Below are 19388 nucleotides of genomic sequence, written 5' to 3' on the forward strand. Positions count from 1 at the left end.
CGATCGGGAGCCCCAGCCGTCAAGCTCCTCTCCCTTTACTGAGTGGCGCTTACACCTTCATTCTTGTGCCCATCCAGGCTGTCCCCAGTCCTCCGCGGAACCAGGAAGGGGACAAACCATAGAGGGATTTGCCCAGCAGAGGCTCTGGGCAGATGTTGGGGCCTCAGCACCGTTCCTGAGAGTCCTCTTTCCTGGTACTGGCTGCAGTGAGCTGCAGGGCCCTGGTGGGAGGGGCTGTAATAGGATTTGGGGGCCATCCCCAAATTTCCCACGGCCCTTGGTTTTGGGGATGGGAGAAGGAGATAATAAAGCTTTTGAGTACTTTGCATATCTATGGCAGGCTGGTAGCTAGGGCTTGTAAAAGGGTGGATAATACTGTTTGATACTTTACATATCAATGACAAGGAGAGAGCCAAGCCTTTCCTGAAGGGGAGAGCCAGAAGGAAAGGAGCCAGCCATGAAGTCTAATGTGAAAGAAGGACCTTGCTGTTTGAAAGGATGAAGAAGGACCACCATCTGCCATGAGAAGAAGCACAATGGAAGGAGCATGTTAGAGGAGCATGATGGAGGAGCAGGTTGTAGTAGCCGTGTGAGAAGCAGCTTTGCAGTTCGTAGTCAGGATCTGGCCACGTGGCCTGGGCTAGCAGGAAAGCAGGCACTCTGCTTCTTTGATTGTGGCTGCCCCAGCTGACTCCAAAGCCACCAAGGACTCTGCCTTGCAAACCCAGACTCTATCTGAACTCTTAGACCTCAGGACATATGGAGAGGACCCTCTCTTAGGATGTGTGCCTTTCTGGGACTTCACCAGGATCCAGTGTAATATGACACATGCTTTCCTGGACTGTTATACGGAGACTAAACACAACATACCCCAGATACTGAAGGGGAGAACTGACATAAGAAATGGGGAACTATTTGGCTTGGTTTTGACTTATAGCCTTTTGGGAAGCAAGGGAAGTGCTGGCTCTTGGGGGAAAACAGGGCTCTGAACAGGAGTGCTTCCAGCCTCCCAATGTTGGAATATTGTAAATAAATGTCCGTTTTTCTCAACATTAATTGTTGGGTCTTACACCAAGATGCCACGTGAACGAGCCCCACTTTGCTTAGTAACAAGGCTTCTCTGGGATGGATCTAGACCAGAAAATGCTGGGAATGTCTTTCTCCTTCAGCCCAGGCCCACACCTAGGGCAAGATGGAAGCCTGGGCATTCGCTTCAGCACAGAGGTTTCTGCTAGGAACAGGTAAGGCAGGGCCAGCAGCTAACGGGAGACTTGGTCCTGGGGCCTCAGTTTCCCTGCAGGCTGGACCTTAGTGGTGAGAAAGCAGTGCTGCTCTCCCAGCCTGCTGATGAGCTTGATGAGCGGAGACTGGCCTCATTGGGGCCTTCAAGAGGAAACTCTTGTTTTGAGTTCCTGTTTTCACAGGTTTCTCCTCTTTGTGGCGAGGGATAAGGTTTTTCATTTGGGCTGCAATACAAAGGGTTTAATTATTTTTAAAAAATGTTTATTGAAGTTTAAAATGAGTTGATTTAGCCCTGGCTGGTGTGGCTCAGTGGATTGAGTGCCAGCCTGTGAATCGAAAGATCACTTGTTTGATTCCCAGTCAGGGCATGTGCCTGGGCTGTGGGCAGGGCCCCTGGTTGGGGGGGCGTGTGAGAGGCAACGTGGATGTGTCTCTCACACATCGATGTTCCTCTTCCTCTCTCACTAAAAAAAAAAAAAAAAAGGAAAAAAAAGTTGATTTAAGGAAATTGAACCAGTAAAAATCAAGGAGATGGCCTCCTAAAATTTGGGAAGCCCATTTGAGTCCCCTCCCCTCCGCACTCTGACTTTGGGGCTGGAGGAGCAGGGATGGGGGTGGCTCAGGAGGGGGTGGAATTCTCCCCTGATGCCTAGAGACTGCGAGGCCTCTATCAGAAATGGGACTGTTGTGGGCCAGGCTCAGGGAGAAGCGGGGTGAGGTCTGGTGTGATAGGGGAGGGGATGGGGTGCATAGATGAAGGGACCACACACCAAAACTGATGGCTGAGTTGAGGCAACCAGAGAGTCCAAGTGCTGTAGACTGAGGGCAGTCTCTCCAGATCCCCCAGCCAGGCTGTGTCCTCCCCACTGCCCCATCAGAACTCCAGGACAGCTTCCTCTACGCCACGTGTCCACTGAGGGGCACACGCCCGCCACTTGGCTTGACTGTCCTGCCAGGATTGGACACTGAGGGCAAGAAGACACATCCTGAAGCAAAGTGTGCTGCTGCCACCAGGGGCTAGAAAGGGCCAGATCCAAATCCTGGAAAGAGCAGAAGCCTAAGGGGCTCTGTCCCACAGGGCCTGCAGAAGTGGCATCACAGTGAGGGAATGCCCACTACATACATTCACTGGGCCCTGCTGTCCCTCCCTGTAGGCTCCGCACTCCCAACTGTATCCTTTGAAATGGCAACAGTGGGCTGGCTCCTGGCCAGTTTTCTACAGTTCTCTGTGCTCTTACTGTAATGAATTCCTCAGGGGCTGCCTGCAACCCAGCTCCTCCAGCACTTCCAGGTGGATGAGCTCTGCCTGTCCTGCTGCCCACGATGGGGCACCCCCTCACACAAGGTTTCACCTTTGCTGGGGACAGTGACACTGGCCCCGCCCAGAAGGGAGAGTCCTGCTTTCTCTCCCCACCAGGCCGTGGGCCAGTCTCCTTTGTTCTTCTTGCTTCCCACAAAGTGAAAATGCCTCTGAGTCTGGATTCCATGCCAGCCTGCAGCCCACACTGTTTTCTGAAGGTTTTCTGGGACAGCCCCTGGAGGTGGTTGCTCCTTCCATCCTTCCTCATGGAGCTTCTTAATCCATGGCTGAGGGATCCAGAGTTGGGGAGGTCTAGGAGCTGAGACAAGAGAAAAAAAAACTACCTTTATTTTCACTAACCTCTAACTGGAACTTGGTATCTCTGTGAGTTGTGAATAGAGGCCACGAAGTTCAGCAGAATTTGCGATACTTAGGGCTGCCACACAGAAATTGCAGGGGTTTTCATACCCACTGCAGGTGTGCAGACACCTCAGAACAGCAGTCTGGTACCCACTGCTACCTGGTGTTTCTAGAAGTTATTAGAGAAGCACGGGTATTTCTATATCATAACTTTGTGTGTGTTTTTATATTTTGGTATTTGCATTTCAATACAGCAGTCCTTTTGTATTGTACTATACTTTATGCATCTCAAAACATGGTTCTGCCCTGGCTGGTGTGGCTCAGTGGATTGAGTGCTGGCCTGTGAACCCAAAGGTAGCTGGTTCAATTCCCAGTCAGGACACATGCCTGGGTTGTAGGCCAGGTGCCCAGTTGGGGGCACATGAGAAGTAACCAAGATGTTTCTCTCCCTATTTTTCTCTCTTCCTTCCCTTCTCTCTAAAAATAAATAAGTAAAATCTTTTAAAAAATAAAAATAAAAAAACATGGTTCTAAGCAGTGGTCCTTTATCTTCTCTAGCTGCTGGGGGTGTCCTGCCTAGGCCTCACCCATGTCTCTGCTTGCCCTTCTGTCTTTGTAGGCCTCATTCTTGTGTTCACCATTAACAAAGGTCCATGGGGCTCATACACCTTCCCCTGGGGGAAAGGACTCTCCTGGAAAGACAGAGGGCCTCCCTGAGAAAATGAGGTTAGCGATTTGACCAAGGAGAGAGGGTGGTTAGGTTCCCTGGCTGGTGTGGCTCAGTGGATTGAGTGCCAGCCTGCAAACCAAAAAGGTCGCTAGTTTGATTCCCAGTGAGAATACGTGCCTGTGTTGCCAGTCACGCCCCCAGTCAGGGGCATACCTCTCGCACATCCATGTTTCTCTCCCTCTCTTTTTCTCTCTTCCCCTCTCTCTAAAAATAAATAAGTAAAATCTTAAAAAAAAAGAAAGAAAGAAAAGGTGGCCAGGGTGGTTCAGCATATGCAAATATCTCTGTTGAGGGAAGCCCAGGGCCAGCCAGGGTAGACCTCAGTGAGAGAGGATGCCTAGGGCAGACAGGGTAGGGCAGAGCATAAGTACCTTGCACACCTCATCAGGGACTTGGGCTTTTACTCTTAGGAGCTCTGGGTAAATGCAGGAAGAGGACTGAGGGTTGCCCTGGGGTCAATACAGTCAAATTTGCATTTTGAAATGATTACTTGGGCATAGAGAAGGGACTAGCAAGAGGGACAGAGGAAGCAAAGAGACCAGCCAGGGACTCTTATAGGGAAAGGAGTCCAGAATGAACCACTGTAGCTGTAAAATTATTTTGAGCTGAAGACATTTGAAAATAGTTTTTTTTCTAACAGAATTCAATTGTCCCCAATCCCCTCCCCAAACAGGGAAAGGTTGATCTTATCACCTAATAAACCCAGATGTCACAAAACTATCAATCATATATCCCATTGTAGAGGCACCAGATATTCCCTGTAAAAAGTTGCAGAGGTCTGCTAAATATGTTAATATGTAGGGGCTTCAGATATTCTCTATAAGTAGCAAAGGACTGCTAAAAGCCTTAGAAGGGAGGAATGTTGCAGCCACTCGGTGATTTACAAGCTAAGAGACCCCAGCCGCCACATTTCTTCCCATAACCCCTATGTCCTCCCATTTGCTTGTGACTTGTTTATAACATTTGAAAAGTTATATTTTACAGGATATCTGCCTTTTGAAGGTAGAATAGGAATATCTTTGTAAATCTGTAAAAATCACCTTAGCCAACATGGGGGGAAGCCAGTCCAAGTCTGCATCCACAGTTCTTGACTGTATGCTCCAGAATTTCCCTAAGTTCCTGGGACAAAAACCCCTCCATGGACTCTGAACCTTGGAAACATTCTGTAGGTCAGAGTGGCCTGCTTTTGGGGTTGGATCGCCCCCTGGGGGTACTTTGAATCTAAAGATTATAAGGGCCATCTACCTCATTGTCACAGGGAAGCCCGGCTACCCTGATCAGTTTGAGTACATTGATCGCTGGCAGGAGCTAGCTGAGGACTTGCCTTCTTGGCTCTGGAAGTGTGTTGGGTCAGAAACCCGCAGAGTCCTCCTAGCCTGCTGGCCTCAGGACAGCGAGAATGTGACAAACCGAAAGTCACTGAGTCACGTCAGCTAGGTCCCTTGCCTCTGCCGTCAGCTCCAGAGGAAGACCTCCTCCTAGAGCCCCCTCCTTATTGGGGGGACTCCACGTCCCTATATCCCCAGCTCCCCCAAGAAGAACCAGGCTCCCCTAGTGGGGCCTCCCCTACCTTGCTGCCCCCAGGGAGCCCTCATTCCTCTTGTCTATGCCCAAGGCCTTCTCCTAGTTCTGTTAGAGCCAGTGAGACTCAGGTTGCTAGGCCCATGCTCCCATTAAGGGAAGTTAAGGACCGGGCCCAGGACATCAGCCTACTTTCGTTTATGTCCCCTTCTCTACCAGTGATTTATATAACTGGCGGGCCCAGAATCCGCCATTCTCCGAACAGCCCCGGGCCCTTACCAGTCTATTTGAATCCATTTGTCGGTCATATCAACCGACCTGGGAGGCTTGCTGGCAGCTCCTACTGACCCTCTTCTCAATAGAAGAGTGAGAGTCAATTCTTAAGTCAGCCAGGGAAAATGTCAGGAGTCAGGCTACAGGGACAGAACAGGAAAGGGAGGCAGCCATGAAGGGGATAGTACCTGCTGAGCCACCCGACGGGGACCCCCAACACCGCGCCTGGAATGACTGCCATTAAAGCTCACCATCAAGCCTTACTTCAAGGGATGATCAAGGCAGCTAAGAAGCCCACTAACTTGAATAAGGTTTCAGAAGTTATTCAGGGTCCCACCAAGAGTCCCACTGCCTTTCTTGAGCACCTGCGAGAGGCTTATCGCATGTACACACCTTTCAACCCTGAGGCTCCAGAAAAGGCCCGTACCCTCAATCTGGCCTTTGTCACTCAGGCAGCATCTGACATTTGAAGGAAGTTACAAAAATTAGAGGGATTCGGAGGCATGAATTTAAGCCAGCTCTTAGAAATCACCACCAAAATATACTTAAACAGATGAGGCCGATAAAAAAAGAGAACTTGAAAAAGAAAAGCGGCAGACTAAAGTATTAGCCGCTGCCCTTAAAGAGACCTCCTTTAAACCAGGTCTAGAATCTAACAAAAATCTCTGCAAGAAGGGAGAGGGAAAGCCAGGAAAGAAACTAACTTCAGATCAGTGTGCATACTGCAGAGAAAAGGGACATTGGAAAAGTGACTGCCCCAAGTTAAAGGAACGGCCTGCTCCTAAAATAATGTCTGATACAGGGGAGGACAGGGACTGAGGGGGCCAGGGCTCCCTCTCCTTAGGCCCACGGGAGCCCATGTTTACATGACTGTAGGGGGCCTCCCAATGACTTTTATGGTGGATACCAGAGCTGAAATTTCAGTAGTAACTAAACCTACAGGACCTATTGTAAAGAAGAAAATGAGAGTGCAGGGGACAACAGGAGAAATTGCAGGATACCCTTTTTGTGAAACTTGGAAGGTCAACTTAGGAAAAGCTACTACCACCCACTCATTTCCTCTCATTCCATACTGTCCGTTCCCTTTGCTCCGGAGAGACCTCCTCAGAAAGCTCCGAGCCCAAATCTCCTTCTCCCCCGAGGCTGCAGAGCTTCAGGTAAACTCTTGAATGATTTTGTCTGTCTCCCTTCCCTTAGAAGAAGAATATTGACTGCTTGAGTCTCCTCAGCAGGATTCCGAGCCTCTCCCCAGGGATTTTCAGGCAGTTTCCCAAAGTATGGGCAGAAGACAATCCCCTGGGTTTGGCAAGCCAAATACCTCCTGTAATAGTCTCAGGGCTTAGTGACATAAGCCCTGTTCACATCAAGCAGTACCCTATTTCCTGGGAAGCCCGCAAAGGCATTAAACCCCACAGTCCAACTGCTACAGGAAGGCATACTAAAGGAATGTCAGTGAGCATGGAACACTCCTTTCTTACCCGTCCAGAAACCTGGGACTGATGATTACCAGCCGGTTCAGTACCTGAGGTGGGTAAATGCTGTAACAGAGACTATCCACCCAACGGTGCCAAATCCTTATACTCTCCTAAGTCTTCTGCCACCTAATAGACTCTGGTATACGACACTAGACCTAAAGGATGCCTTCTTCTGCATCCCTTTGCGTCCACAGTCACAAGACATTTTTGCTTTTGAGTGGGAGGATCCAGAAACAAACAGAAAGCAACTTACTTGGACTCGACTGCGTCAAGGGTTTAAGAACTCCCCTACTATTTTTGGACAAGACCTCAGCCCCTTCTCAATGGAAAACCCTCATCTGATGCTCCTCCAATATGTGGATGATCTCCTCTTAGCAGCTAAGAGTAAGGAGAACTGTCTAATGGGCACATCTGCCCTCCTCACTCTGCTTGAGGGAAAAGGCTATCAAGTCTCCCACAGGAAGGCACAGATTTGCACCCAGAAAGTTAAGTTTCTAGGGTTCATTTTGTCAGAAGGGACCCAGAGATTTTCACCCGAGCGAAAGGGGGTAATCACCCGACTTCCCACCCCGAAATCCAAGAAGGACCTCGGTGAGTTTCTAGGGACGGTAGGATTTTGCTGCCTCTGGATCCCCAACTTTGCTGCAATCGCACGGCCCCTCCATGAAGCCACCCGAGACCCGAATGCCCCCATTAGACTGGGGAGAAGAACAGGAAAGGGCGTTTCAAAAACTGAAAGAGAAACTCACCCAGGCTCCAGCCCTGGCCCTGCCAGATGTCACTAAGCCCTTCAGCCTTTTTGCCCATGAGAAAAAGGGAGCAGCCAGGGGAGTCCTGACTCAAGCCCTTGGGCCTTGGCGAAGGCCAGTTGCATACCTTTCAAAAAGACTAGACCCGGTGTCCCAAGGGTGGCCTGCCTGTCTCAGAGCTGTCGCCACTACGGCCCGTCTAGTCAAGGAGGCTGTCAAGCTCACTCTAGGACAGGACCTTTCTGTTAATGTACCACACTCAGTTGAGGCCTCCCTAAGGGGCACGGGAGGGAAATGGCTCACTGATAGCCGCCTCACCCTTTACCAGGCAACTCTCCTTGAGGACCCCCGGATCCTAGGCCATCCAGGCTTTAAACCCAGCCTTGTTCCTACCCACTGAGGAGGGGGAGCCGCAGCACGATTGTGAAGAAAACATTGACCAAGAATGTTCATCTTGGCCTGGGCCACAGGACTCTCTGCTCCCAAATTCAGACATTGTACTCCTCACGGATGGAAGCAGTTTCATTCGCGGGGGCGTATGTTATACGGGAGCAGCTGTAGTTACCCTTGAGAAAGTAATCCGCGCTGAGCCCCTTCCGCAGGTGGTCAGCCCAGAGAGCAGAACTGCCGCTCTTACCTGGGCATTAGAGGTAGCCACTGGCAAGCGGACCACTATATATACTGACTCTTGGTATGTTTTTGCCACTGTTCATGTGCATGGGGCAATTTATCGAGAGAGAGGATTGCTTACAGCCAAGGGAAAAGCAATAAAAAATATTCAAGAGATTCTAGCCTTATTACAAGCAATGTGGAAGCCAGCCCAAATAGCAATTGTTCATTGCAGGGGTCACCAGAGGGGGCCCAGGGAAATTGAAACCGGGAACCAGCTGGCAGATCAGGCTGCCAAAGCGGCTGCATTGCAAGGTAAAGCCTCTGCCCCAGAGGTGGGTAATATTCTTCCTGTGTTAACACAGCCAACAGAGCCCCCACACTACTCCCCAGCTGAAGAAGCTTGGGCTAAGACTGAAAATGCCACAAAGAGAAATGGCTGGTTAATTCTGCCAGACGGCAGGATCTTTGTTCCAAACAGCGTTGGTCTGCAGTTAGCCACCTCCTTGCACCAGACCACTCACTTTGGGAAGGGAGCACTTGTCACATCTCTAGAAAAGGAGTATTATATACCCTATTTCTGGACTGTTTGTGCTTCAGTTGCAAAGCGATGCCTAACTTGTACTAAGAATAACTCAAAGACTGGCAGGGTCCCGCCGCTTGTGGTGCGCTGGCAGGGAACAACTCCCTTTGAAGACATTGAGGTAGATTCACAGAAGTAGGGCCGGCCCCTAGAGGCTATAAATACTTATTAGCTTTAATTTGTACCTATTCTGGGTGGGTAGAGGCAGTCCCCACCCGAACAGAGAAGCCCAACCCCTCTTGCAGCCCGCCTCAGGGGACAGCTGGAGAACAACCCCAGGTGGCTGGCCCTTCATCCAGCTCTTCGGGATAGGAGCTGACCCAGACCTCCGGGTCTGGTTCATCCTTGCTCTCGTTCTCCCTGCTACCGCAACCCCACTGCCTTTACAGTTCTGCATCATCAAGACGGGGATGGGTCGCCTAATAGCGGAACAAGACTGGAATACTACAGAGCAATCGCTGACCTTCAAACTCCATCTTGAAGACTTCTTTCCTCACAACTGCAGGTGGCACAGAAACCTCTATTTTTGTTCCAGCCGAAAACCCAGCAAACACTGTTACAGTGCCAAGGACTATTTTTGCCCCTATTGGGGCTGTGAGGACCTAGGCCTCTGGGCCGTAGGAGGATACTGGAAAATCATCCAAAGATTCCTAAAAGCCGTCTATGCCGATCAAGCTGGACAAGAGAGAAACTCCCTTAGACCTGACCATTACAAACCCAGCAGATGATACTTGGACTGGCGCGGGGCACCTCTGGGGACTGAGGCTTGCAGTCTTTGATGAACCAGACTCTGGAAACTTCTTCACAATCCAAGGGAGACCTACCACTCCTCGGTTCATAATTCCCCACCTCTTGGGGTTACAACCAGCCCGGCAAGAGCCCCGCCAGACTGACCAAGTGTCAGCTCTCTGGAACTGGAGCCCAACTCTTAAAAACAGTACCTCAGCCAAGTCACTCTCGTCACTCCCAAGTGTTCCTGTGGAACTACCCGGCTTCTTTGGACTTGTGACAGCCACACACCACCCACCAGGCCTTAAACCAAAGCCAGCCCAGAATTGCTGTAGACTGCTGGCTTTGTTACTGGGCAAGACCTCCCTTACACTGGGTGTAAGACTCAACCCAACCAGCACCAGCAGATGCAAGAATATAGACACTGCTCCACTTATCTTGACAGAGGAGGTTCTTAGAAATGGAACTTGCATCAACGCCTCTGGCTCCCGCACCTTAAAAATTTCTCAGGTTGTCCTCACTGCATCCATCTGTGCTCAAACCATCCAGCACTCAGACCACTACTTCCAAGCCCCAGATGGTTCCAGATTTATTTGCCCTACAGGCATCTCATCATGTCTCTCCAAAGACGACCTGACCTTGGGGCTTTGCATACTTGCCCAAATTGTTCCCAGAGTGACTGTCTATGGAGGAAAGGAAAGTAGCCGGCTCTTCTTTCCCTCCTACAAGTCTCGAATGCGAAGAATAGTCACTCTTCCCATACAAGCCAGAGCTGCACTAGCAGGATCGCTTGCCACTGGGGTAGCCGGACTCATCATCAGCCACACCGGACTTGCAGCTCTATCCTCAGCTGTCAACCAGGATCTGCTAGCCTTACATAAAACAATTGAAGGAATGACCACTCAAATGGAGTCCTTGCTGAAGTAGTCCTGCAAAACAGAAGAGGCCTAGACCTCCTCCTCATGAAGCAGGGAGGACTTTGTGCTGCCCTAGGTGAGGACTGTTGCTCCTATGCCAACCGAACCAGTGTCATCCGAAACACTCTACAGACCATAAAGGACTGCACAGAACAGCGGCAACACGACCAGCAGAAAAGCTCTTCGTGGTACCAAAATATGTTTGACTGGAATCCATGGCTAACCACTTTAGTGACTAGCCTCACTGGGCCCTTGCTGCTTCTCTTTCTAGCAGTAACTGTCCTTCCTTGTATACTGCGGTATATTACTCAATGCCTAAAAGCTAGTATTGTAGATACCCAACTCCTTATCCTTGCCACTAAGCCCCTCCTGGAAACCAAAGTTTAAAAACCCTAACTGTAGTCCCTAGACGTCCCTAATAGGTTTAGTCCAGGGAATAGAGGGGGGATTATGTAGAGGCACCAGGTATTCCCTGTAAAAAGTTGCAGAGGTCTGCTAAATTTGTTAATATGTAGGGGCTTCAGATATTCTCTGTAAGAAGTAGCAAAGGCCTGCTAAAAGCCTTAGAAGGGAGGAATGTTGCAGCCACTCGGTGATTTACAAGCTAAGAGACCCCAGCCGCCACATTTCTTCCCATAACCCCTATGTCCTCCCATTTGCTTGTGACTTGTTTATAACATTTGAAAAGTTATATTTTACAGGATATCTAGCCTTTTGAAGATAGATTGTTTTACAGAGAAGCTGTGCTGCTGCCTCCAGAGATAACTTTATGGCCCTGCGAACATTTGGCCTCAAGAACTCCTGTTCCTGCTTGACACCTGCTGCCCTGTTCTGTGCCCCTGCTTCCCAAAGCTGCTTCCCACCAGAGAAGGAGCAAAATCCTATATAAGCCTTGCCCTATCTTCATTGTTCGTCGGTGCCATTTTGGTGACTTGGTCTCGGCCCAACTGCCGGCAAATAAACCTTTTTGCTTACTTTATACACTGCTTCAGAGTGTTCAATCTTGCCTATGCAGCTGCAACACCATCTATTTTCCTAAAAGTCATTTGTTTCTCCTGTAAGTACCTTTCTTCCCCTTCCCCCTGTAGTTCCCTTATTCAGTTGATATATAGGCCCCCAAATTCGAACTGCCTACTACTTGAATAAAAAATTTATTTTTGTTCTTGTTAATCTGTTTTATGTTAGTTTAATCCACAGTCCCTAACTATTGAACCTAAAATGGTAGAGGAAAAGTTTTTCTACCTCCACATAGGTATCTAGGCGAGAGATGGTCTGGAATGGGGGTTGAGGTTAGAGATGAAAAATGGGTTCAACACAATCTTTAGGAGATTGTATATTATTGAAGTCAAGAGCATGGACTAGCCCTGGCTGGTATGGCTCAGTGGATTGAGCACTGGCCTACAAACCAAACTATTGCCGGTTTGATTCTCAGTCAGGGCACATGCCTGGGTTGTGGGTCAGATCCCCAGCTGTGTAAGGGATAAAGAAGCCAGTGACTCTCAAACCAGTCGTCGTCGTCGTCGGCAGCCGTCCGTCTCGAGAGACGATGGCGTAGCTTCTTGAGAGTCTATCTGCACCGCCGAGAATGGCTGTGCAGTCCGACTCGGGAGTAACAATCCCTGCCACACTTGTTACAGGTGAAGGCAAACCAGTAGGAGATAATTAACAGATTAATTATGGAAAAGGGGCGAGGGAATGACATTCCAAAGCTCCTCAAACATATCTCTTGGATAAGACTGTCATCACCAAACACAGAGAAATGGGAAGATGTAGCTAGATAACTTTGCAAATAATTTGGAGATAGACTATAACTAGATTACCCTTAGTTAATCACACCATTAGTTAAGTAGTTAATCATGTTAAATTGTGAACCCAGATTAACCAGTAATGGAGAAATGGGGGAGAATGTGATGGAGAGAGCAGAGGGGGAGCTAATTGCATTAGTATAAAACCAGTTTACTTTCTCTATTTCAGGCGTGCATGCCCCTGACTGACTGTGTGCCCGACTCTGCAGACTCATGAATAAATGCCTTGCTTTGCTGCTGATGTTCTGTGACTTGGTGTTTTATTGTGAGCATTTCTCACAGTTGGGCATGCATAAGATGCAACCACCCATTGATGTTTCTCTCTCTTTCTCTCTCTCTTACCCTCTCAAAAAAAAAAAAAAAGAAAAGAAAAAAGAAAAACAAAAAAAGAGCATGGACTAATCCTGACTGATATGGCTTAGTGGGTTGGGGATCATTCTGCAAAGTGAAAAGTCACTAGTTCGATTCCTGGTTAGAGCACATGCCTGGGCTGCAAGTTCAGTCCCTGGTCAGGGCGCATACGAAAGTCAGAAAATTGCTGTTTCTCTCTCACGTCAATGTTTCTCTTTCTTTCTTTTTCCCTTCCCCTCTCTCTAAAAATAAATAAATAAATTTTTAAAAAAGAAAAAAGACCATGGACTAGAAAGAGCTTCACTGCTGTGTGGCACAAGCTGTGTGACTTTGTGCAAGTTACTTAACCCTTTCTGAGTCCATTCCCCCAAGTAAGATGGGGGAGAATTATCCATTAGAATAGGCTTGATTAGCCTGCTGTAATCACCCAAAATTTCTGTGATTTAATAAAGCTGTACTTCTGGAAGCTGTGTAACTATCAAGGGTCCCCTGATGCTCTGCTCATGGCAATTCCGGCCCAGGCTACAGAAATAACCACCTGAACATTGAAGGTTTCCCCAGCAAAGGGAATGAGAGCTCTAGAAGCTCCAGTGTCAGCAAGTAAGTAAACGCTGGGGCCTCTAAGTGACACGTGGCTCTTCTGTCTAAGGCCCTTGGCCAGAACTAATCACACGGTCTCACCTCAGGGGAGCAGATGAGTTAACATATATAAAATATTCAGAATGCTTCCTGGCATAAGAGACTACTTGAATATTATTACTGTTATTATTGGGAACTGCTGTGGTTTGAGGACATAGCATGGCCACAGCTGATCCCCATGCTTCTGGCCCTAATTCTAGTAACCACCACTGCCGCTGGGGACCCAGGGGCAGGTATGGGGTGTGGGGAACATGGGATTAAGTACTGTTGGGTTCAACTGACCAAGACCAAAATAAACTGGTTTAAGCCCTCTCATGGTCCAGCATCAGGTCAGCAGGGACCCAGCAGCTCAAGTGCTGAGCTCAGGCCTTGATCTCCTGCTCAGCGTGGGCCCAGCTCACAGGCAGGCTCCAGCTTCCAGGTGGCCCCAGCAGGCATTTAATCCACCAGCTTGGGTTACCCGTGCGTCCCTGACTCAGTGGGCTACAGTGTTGTGGTTGGCCAAACCTTGGTCATGTGCCTGCTCCAGGCTACCCACAATGGTAGAGGAGAAATGTATCCTCAAAGGAAAATTTCCAGCCAGAAAAGGAATGGGAATTGAGCAGGGCGATGAGACTGGGGAATGCGTATCAAACCTGGGAGCAGAAGCTGGCCAGGCTTAAACCCCTTCAGTTACCAGAACTCTCCTCTAAGGGAGCTGCAGAGCCTGAGGAGGGCGGTGTAGGTCAGGAAGGGCTGTGCCCTTCTCAGTAGCTGCCAACTTCCCCTGTCACATCCCCTTCACAAGGTTGTAGTGGTGGCCAACCTGCTAACTTCTGGGCCTGGCCTCCAGCCCTCTTCTCTCCTCAGCTTAGGGCTGTGAGAAATGCTCACAATCAAAACTGGGACACAGGACTTGAGCAGCAATGCGAGGTGTTTGTTCACGAGTCTGCAGAGTCGGGCGCACCCTCAGCCAGGAGAATGTGCACGCAAACTAGACAAAGAAAGCTGGTTTTATAGCAATGTGATTAGCTCCCCCACCCCTCTCCTTCTCCCCCATTTCTCCATTACTGGTTAATCTGCGTTCACAATCTAATGCGATTAACTACTTAACTAAGGGTGTGATTCACTAAGGGTAATCTAGTTATGGAGTGTCCTCCAGCGTCATCGCAAGATGTCGATTCAACACGGGAGGAGACAGATACCGTGTCACTCCCGAGTCGGACTGCACAACCATTCTCGGCGGTGCAGATAGACTCTTAAGAAGCTACACCATCATCTCTCGAGACGGACGGCTGCCGACGACGAATCTAGTTATAGGTCTGTCTCCAACTTATTTGCAAAGTTATCTAGCTACATCTTCCCATTTCTCTGTGTTTGGTGACAACAATCTTCCTGCTTTTGATCCCAGAGATAAGTGTGAGGAGCAGCAGAATGTCATTTCCTCACCCCTTTTCCACGATTCATCTGTTAATGATCTCCTACTGGTTTGAGAGTCAATGGCTTGCTTCTTTATCCCTAACAGGGCCTGCCAGGCAGTAACTCTTGGCCATCATCCTGGGCACCAGGCAGAGCAGGGTGCTGAGGACTCAGCCTAAGCTGCCAGGGCCTCCCCAGCCCTCCCTTCACCTGGTCACCTGTACAAAGCCTGGCTGCACCCCCTGTCCCAGGGGCAGGCAGCTGAAAGCCAACAACTCCACATGGCAGAGCCTTGGCTATGCAGGAAGGAGGCGCTTATCCAAGGAGCACCCCTTGCTGTCCTGCCCCAGTATCAGGATTACAGGATAGCGGACACACAGTGGGTCCAACATGTGCATAACCTCCAAGCCGCCTCCTTCCAGAACATGCTACCTGAGCTCCCCACGTTCCAGGCGTGGGGACACAGGGGTGCCCATAGCCAGCGGGCGAGCAGGGATGTGAAGGAGCTAAGCCTGGGTGGAAGGCTGAGCCGGAGAAGGGGAGCTCAGGCTCCCAGCACAGGAGAGACCTTGAACAACAGAAGGCTTAGATCTTAAAGCCACACGATTTTTCCAGAGGGTTTTCAATGGGAGAGGAGGGGCAAGGCCCTGACCCTGACCCCCAGCACCTGTCCTGTCCATGTAACCCCAAACTCCTCCACAAGGAAAAGCTGGGGGTGTGGGAGGCAGCACACTCTCCTGCTCGGCCCGGGGCCGGCGCAACCTGGCGGATATCACGCGGACCTCTCTGCAGTCTCAGCCGGTTTGGGAACCCTCCCGCCCCCCTACTTCTTCTCCCGCACCTCCTGTCCCCCCTTGGCTGGGAGCTGCTGTCACCAGTCGGCCAGGTCCAGGCGCCTAGCTCTGTCTTGGGTCGCCGCGCGGACTCCCACGGCCCCCCATCCCCACTCCGCCGCAACATTTTCCCGTGGCCTGAGCGCCGGCCGCTTCCTCCAGGGATGCAAGCTTTTTGCTGGCCAGGCGAGCAGCGCTGGGACTCCGTGGGAGAGGTCCCTATCGTGGCCTGTCCGGCTTAGTGTTCCTGCCCATCTTGGGCACAGGGCCTTCTGACTCGTATTTACAGACACGGCTGTGTCTGCCTCCCTGTCCCTCACTGGACGCTGCTGTCTCCGCCGCCCCGTCATCGCCCTCAGGAGGGCGCAGTTGGTCCACTCCTGGGTCTCGCGCCGCAGCCGAGCGCGGAAGGGCTGCTCCCAGCCTCTAGCAACGTAGTGTTACCTAACTCTATCCCTGTTTCTTCCTGGCCTGATATCCGGATGACTTTAATCCTTTAAAAAAAAAAAAAAAAACGCCGAACCCGCCACCAGAGTCCCTGACACCTCTTGGCTAGGCTATAGGCTTTTGCTGGAAGGAGGGGCTTAAAGGAGGTGAGAGCCATTGCCTGGGGTTTTTCCCAAAGGGTAGTCCGGGAAAGCTCCACTGACCTTTAGGATGAGAGGTTGCCATGGAAGCAATGGGAACAGGTTCCTGGCAGGAGGAAGAGCCAGGAGAAAGTCACCAGGTGGAATGGTTAGAAACTGAGCAGCAAGTATGTCCCTTCAGTGGGGATCCCAGCCTGGAGGCCACCCCACCCAGTACCCTGTCCCCCTATGTAGAACTAGCCCTTGGGCCTGGGGTCTGGAGGAGCTTGATTTCTGTGATCCTCAGTGCAGCGACCTGTCTCTGGCTGGCCCAGCACCCACCTCCAAGCTTTGGCTCCACACGCCAAAGAAAATACATGGATCTGCCCTGGCTGGTGTGGCTCAGTGGATTGAGTGCTGGCCTGTGAACAGAAAGGTTGCTGCTTCAATTCCCAGTCAGGGCACATGCCTGGGTTGCAGGCCAGGTCCCAGTTGGGGGCCTGTGAGAGGCAGCCACACAGTGATGTTTCTCTCCCTCTCTTTCTCCCTCCCTTTCTCCTCGCTCTAAAAATAAATAAATAAAATTTATATAAAAAATAAAATAAAATAAAAAAAGATAGATGGATCTTCAGTAAATTATTACCAAGGGATTATTTTTGGAAAGGAGGAAGGGGGAACTGAAGAGGTGTTTACAATGCACCAGACAGCAATAAGCCAAATCAGATGACCTCCTGCTGTAACAGAACCCACGGCTGTCCGGATTGAAACAGAACCAACGGGCTGTTTAGTTATTAGGGGCCTGATTGCCCGCTGCCAGAAGCATAACACTCAATACCAGAGTTTAGTGAAAAGAAAAAGAATTGTTTATTTAATGGTTATATAGATTTAGGTTGAATTGACATCTTACGATGACGCTGGAGTGTCCTCTCCAGTGAAGCTGAAGCTACAGAGCCTGGGCAGGGTGATATGGAGACAGATACCGTGTCACTCCCGAGTCGGACTGCACAGCCATTCTCGGCGGTGCAGATAGACTCTTAAGAAGCTACACCATCGTCTCTCGAGACGGACGGCTGCCGACGACGACGATAGATTTAGGTTATTTGCGGATTTCTGCCGTTAATTCTTATTTTCTTTAAAACACCCACAAACACATAGTTCTGCCTCCCCCTACCAAACCAGGCTAGTTTTAGAAAAGTCAGAGATACAGTCTTCCTGTTACAGAAACAGGGGAGTCCAAAAATCCCCAGAGTTTGCTGCTGGGGGATGGGGAGAAGGAAGCAGCTTTCAGAATGCCTCCACATGCCTGAGGCTGGTGGCTAGTGTCTCTGTTACACAAATGGCTTTGATACTTCCAAGGCCCCGAGAAGATGGGAGGGGTTTTGGACCATGGAATGGTGTGGAAGAGCACACACAGCCTGTGTAAGGTTCTGTGAATGGTCAGAACTGGTTACTACACCCACTGCCTCAGAGAACGCAGTCAGGGGTTTAAAAATAGGTGGCAGACATTTTAGCTAGGTTTCTCCATGTGGTTTTGAGAAGGGAGAATACCGTGAAGCTTTGAAAGGGCAAAGGGAGAACCATGCATGATCCAGTGCAACACGGCACATGTTTTCCTGGACTGTTATATGGAGGCTGATGACATCGTACCCCAGATCCTGAAGGAGACAGCTGACAGATAAGGGATGGGGAACTTCTGGGCATGTTTTTGGCTTCTAGCTTTTTGGGGAGCAAGGGAAGTGCTGGGTCCCGTGGGAGAACAGGGCTCTGAGCTGAAGTGCTCACTGTCCTCCCCAGGTTGGAATATTGTAAATAAAGACCTGTTTTCCTCAACACTAGTTGTTGGGTTTTACATCAAGGCGCCACGTGAAAGAACCCCCTTTCATTCTGTAACACTCTGATGCAGTGGGTGTGGTAACCAATTCTGACCATTCACAGAAACTTAGACAGGCTCTGTATGCTCTTTCTGTACCATTCCATGGTCAAAACCCCTCTCATCTTCTTGGGGCCTTGGAAGAACCAAAGCCATTTGCATAACTGAGACACTAAGCTTCTAGCCATAGTCATGCAAAGGCATCTTAAAAGCTGCTCCCTTTTCCCCATCCCCCAACTCGCAGGCTCTGGGGATTTTTGGACACCTCTACTCTGTAACACTGCCACCCTTACTTCCGGAGTGCCCTGGAAACTCTCCACTTTGGTCTCTTCCTGGCTCCCCACTATTTCACCCCCACCTTAGCTGTAGTCTCCCTTCTGACATTCCCACTCCCCAAGCTGATACCCCCAAAGGCAGCTGAACGACAACTAGCACACCTAGGGGGCACCGCCTGGGAGGGGCAATCAAGCCGTTATGAAATCGGAAAAGCCGGCATTCGGGCTGCCTGTCACTGCCAGACCCAATAAGCAGAGACAGGGATTGAATCTTTAGAAGCACTTTATTCAGATGGTCTGCACTCTGAGAAGACGGCAGTTATGTACCCTAACAGATCGTCTTCCCTTGAACTTTTAGAAGCAAGTTTATATAGGGGAATTGTGGGAATTTGGGAGGAGGGAATTCATAGTTGGTGCTCAGATGTTTCTCTTGGGTAGGGGAGCTGACAGGGAAGTCATGCAGCTTCTTCCCAAACTGGTTCCCATTGTCCGGGTGTTAGCTCTCCCTTGCTTTAACATTCCTCTCTACCCAGGACAACTGTGGTTCATGGCCAAAGAGGCTATGTAAGTGTCCTTGGTTAGGGGAGATAAGGCTGGCTATAAGTTGCTCAAACTGTTTGGCCTTGTTTAATTTTCTTGTCTCGCTTTTTTTGTGTCAGGTTTTTTTTTTTTTTTTTTCTTTTTTTTGTCTTAGTTTCCCATTCCACATGCCCAGGGACTTTCCTAGCTTCTTACTATCCTGTCTCAGTTCTACTCCCACCCCATTCAAAGGTGAGGAAACTGAAGCTGGTCATTTGCCCAAAGATGGCAGGATGGTGGATAGTTGGCCTGATCTAGGCACCAATCTCCCTCCCCTGCCTCCAAGTGTGCATGCCATATGCCCTGGAAGGTGAGGAGGGGCAAGTGGGCACGGGAGGTTGGGGGAACTCCCTTCAGCCCAGGGAGGGGAAGGACAGAGGATGTCAGAAAGGGAACTCAGAAGGGGACAGGGTCTACCCTGATGCCAACTCCCTGTTACCCTGTCTTCTGCTGGCTCTTTTGGCTCCCCAGGCCCTCAGAGACCTGCAGCTGCTCCCCATCCCTGCTGCCTGGTAAGATGTCATCAAGACTGGTGGCATAAGGGCTGGGGATTCCCCTGTTATGACGGCTAGTCATGGGATGCT

Source organism: Furipterus horrens, unplaced genomic scaffold (assembly GCF_987537825.1).
Source record: "Furipterus horrens unplaced genomic scaffold, mFurHor1.1.pri manual_scaffold_10, whole genome shotgun sequence".
Classification (NCBI taxonomy): Eukaryota; Metazoa; Chordata; class Mammalia; order Chiroptera; family Furipteridae; genus Furipterus; species Furipterus horrens.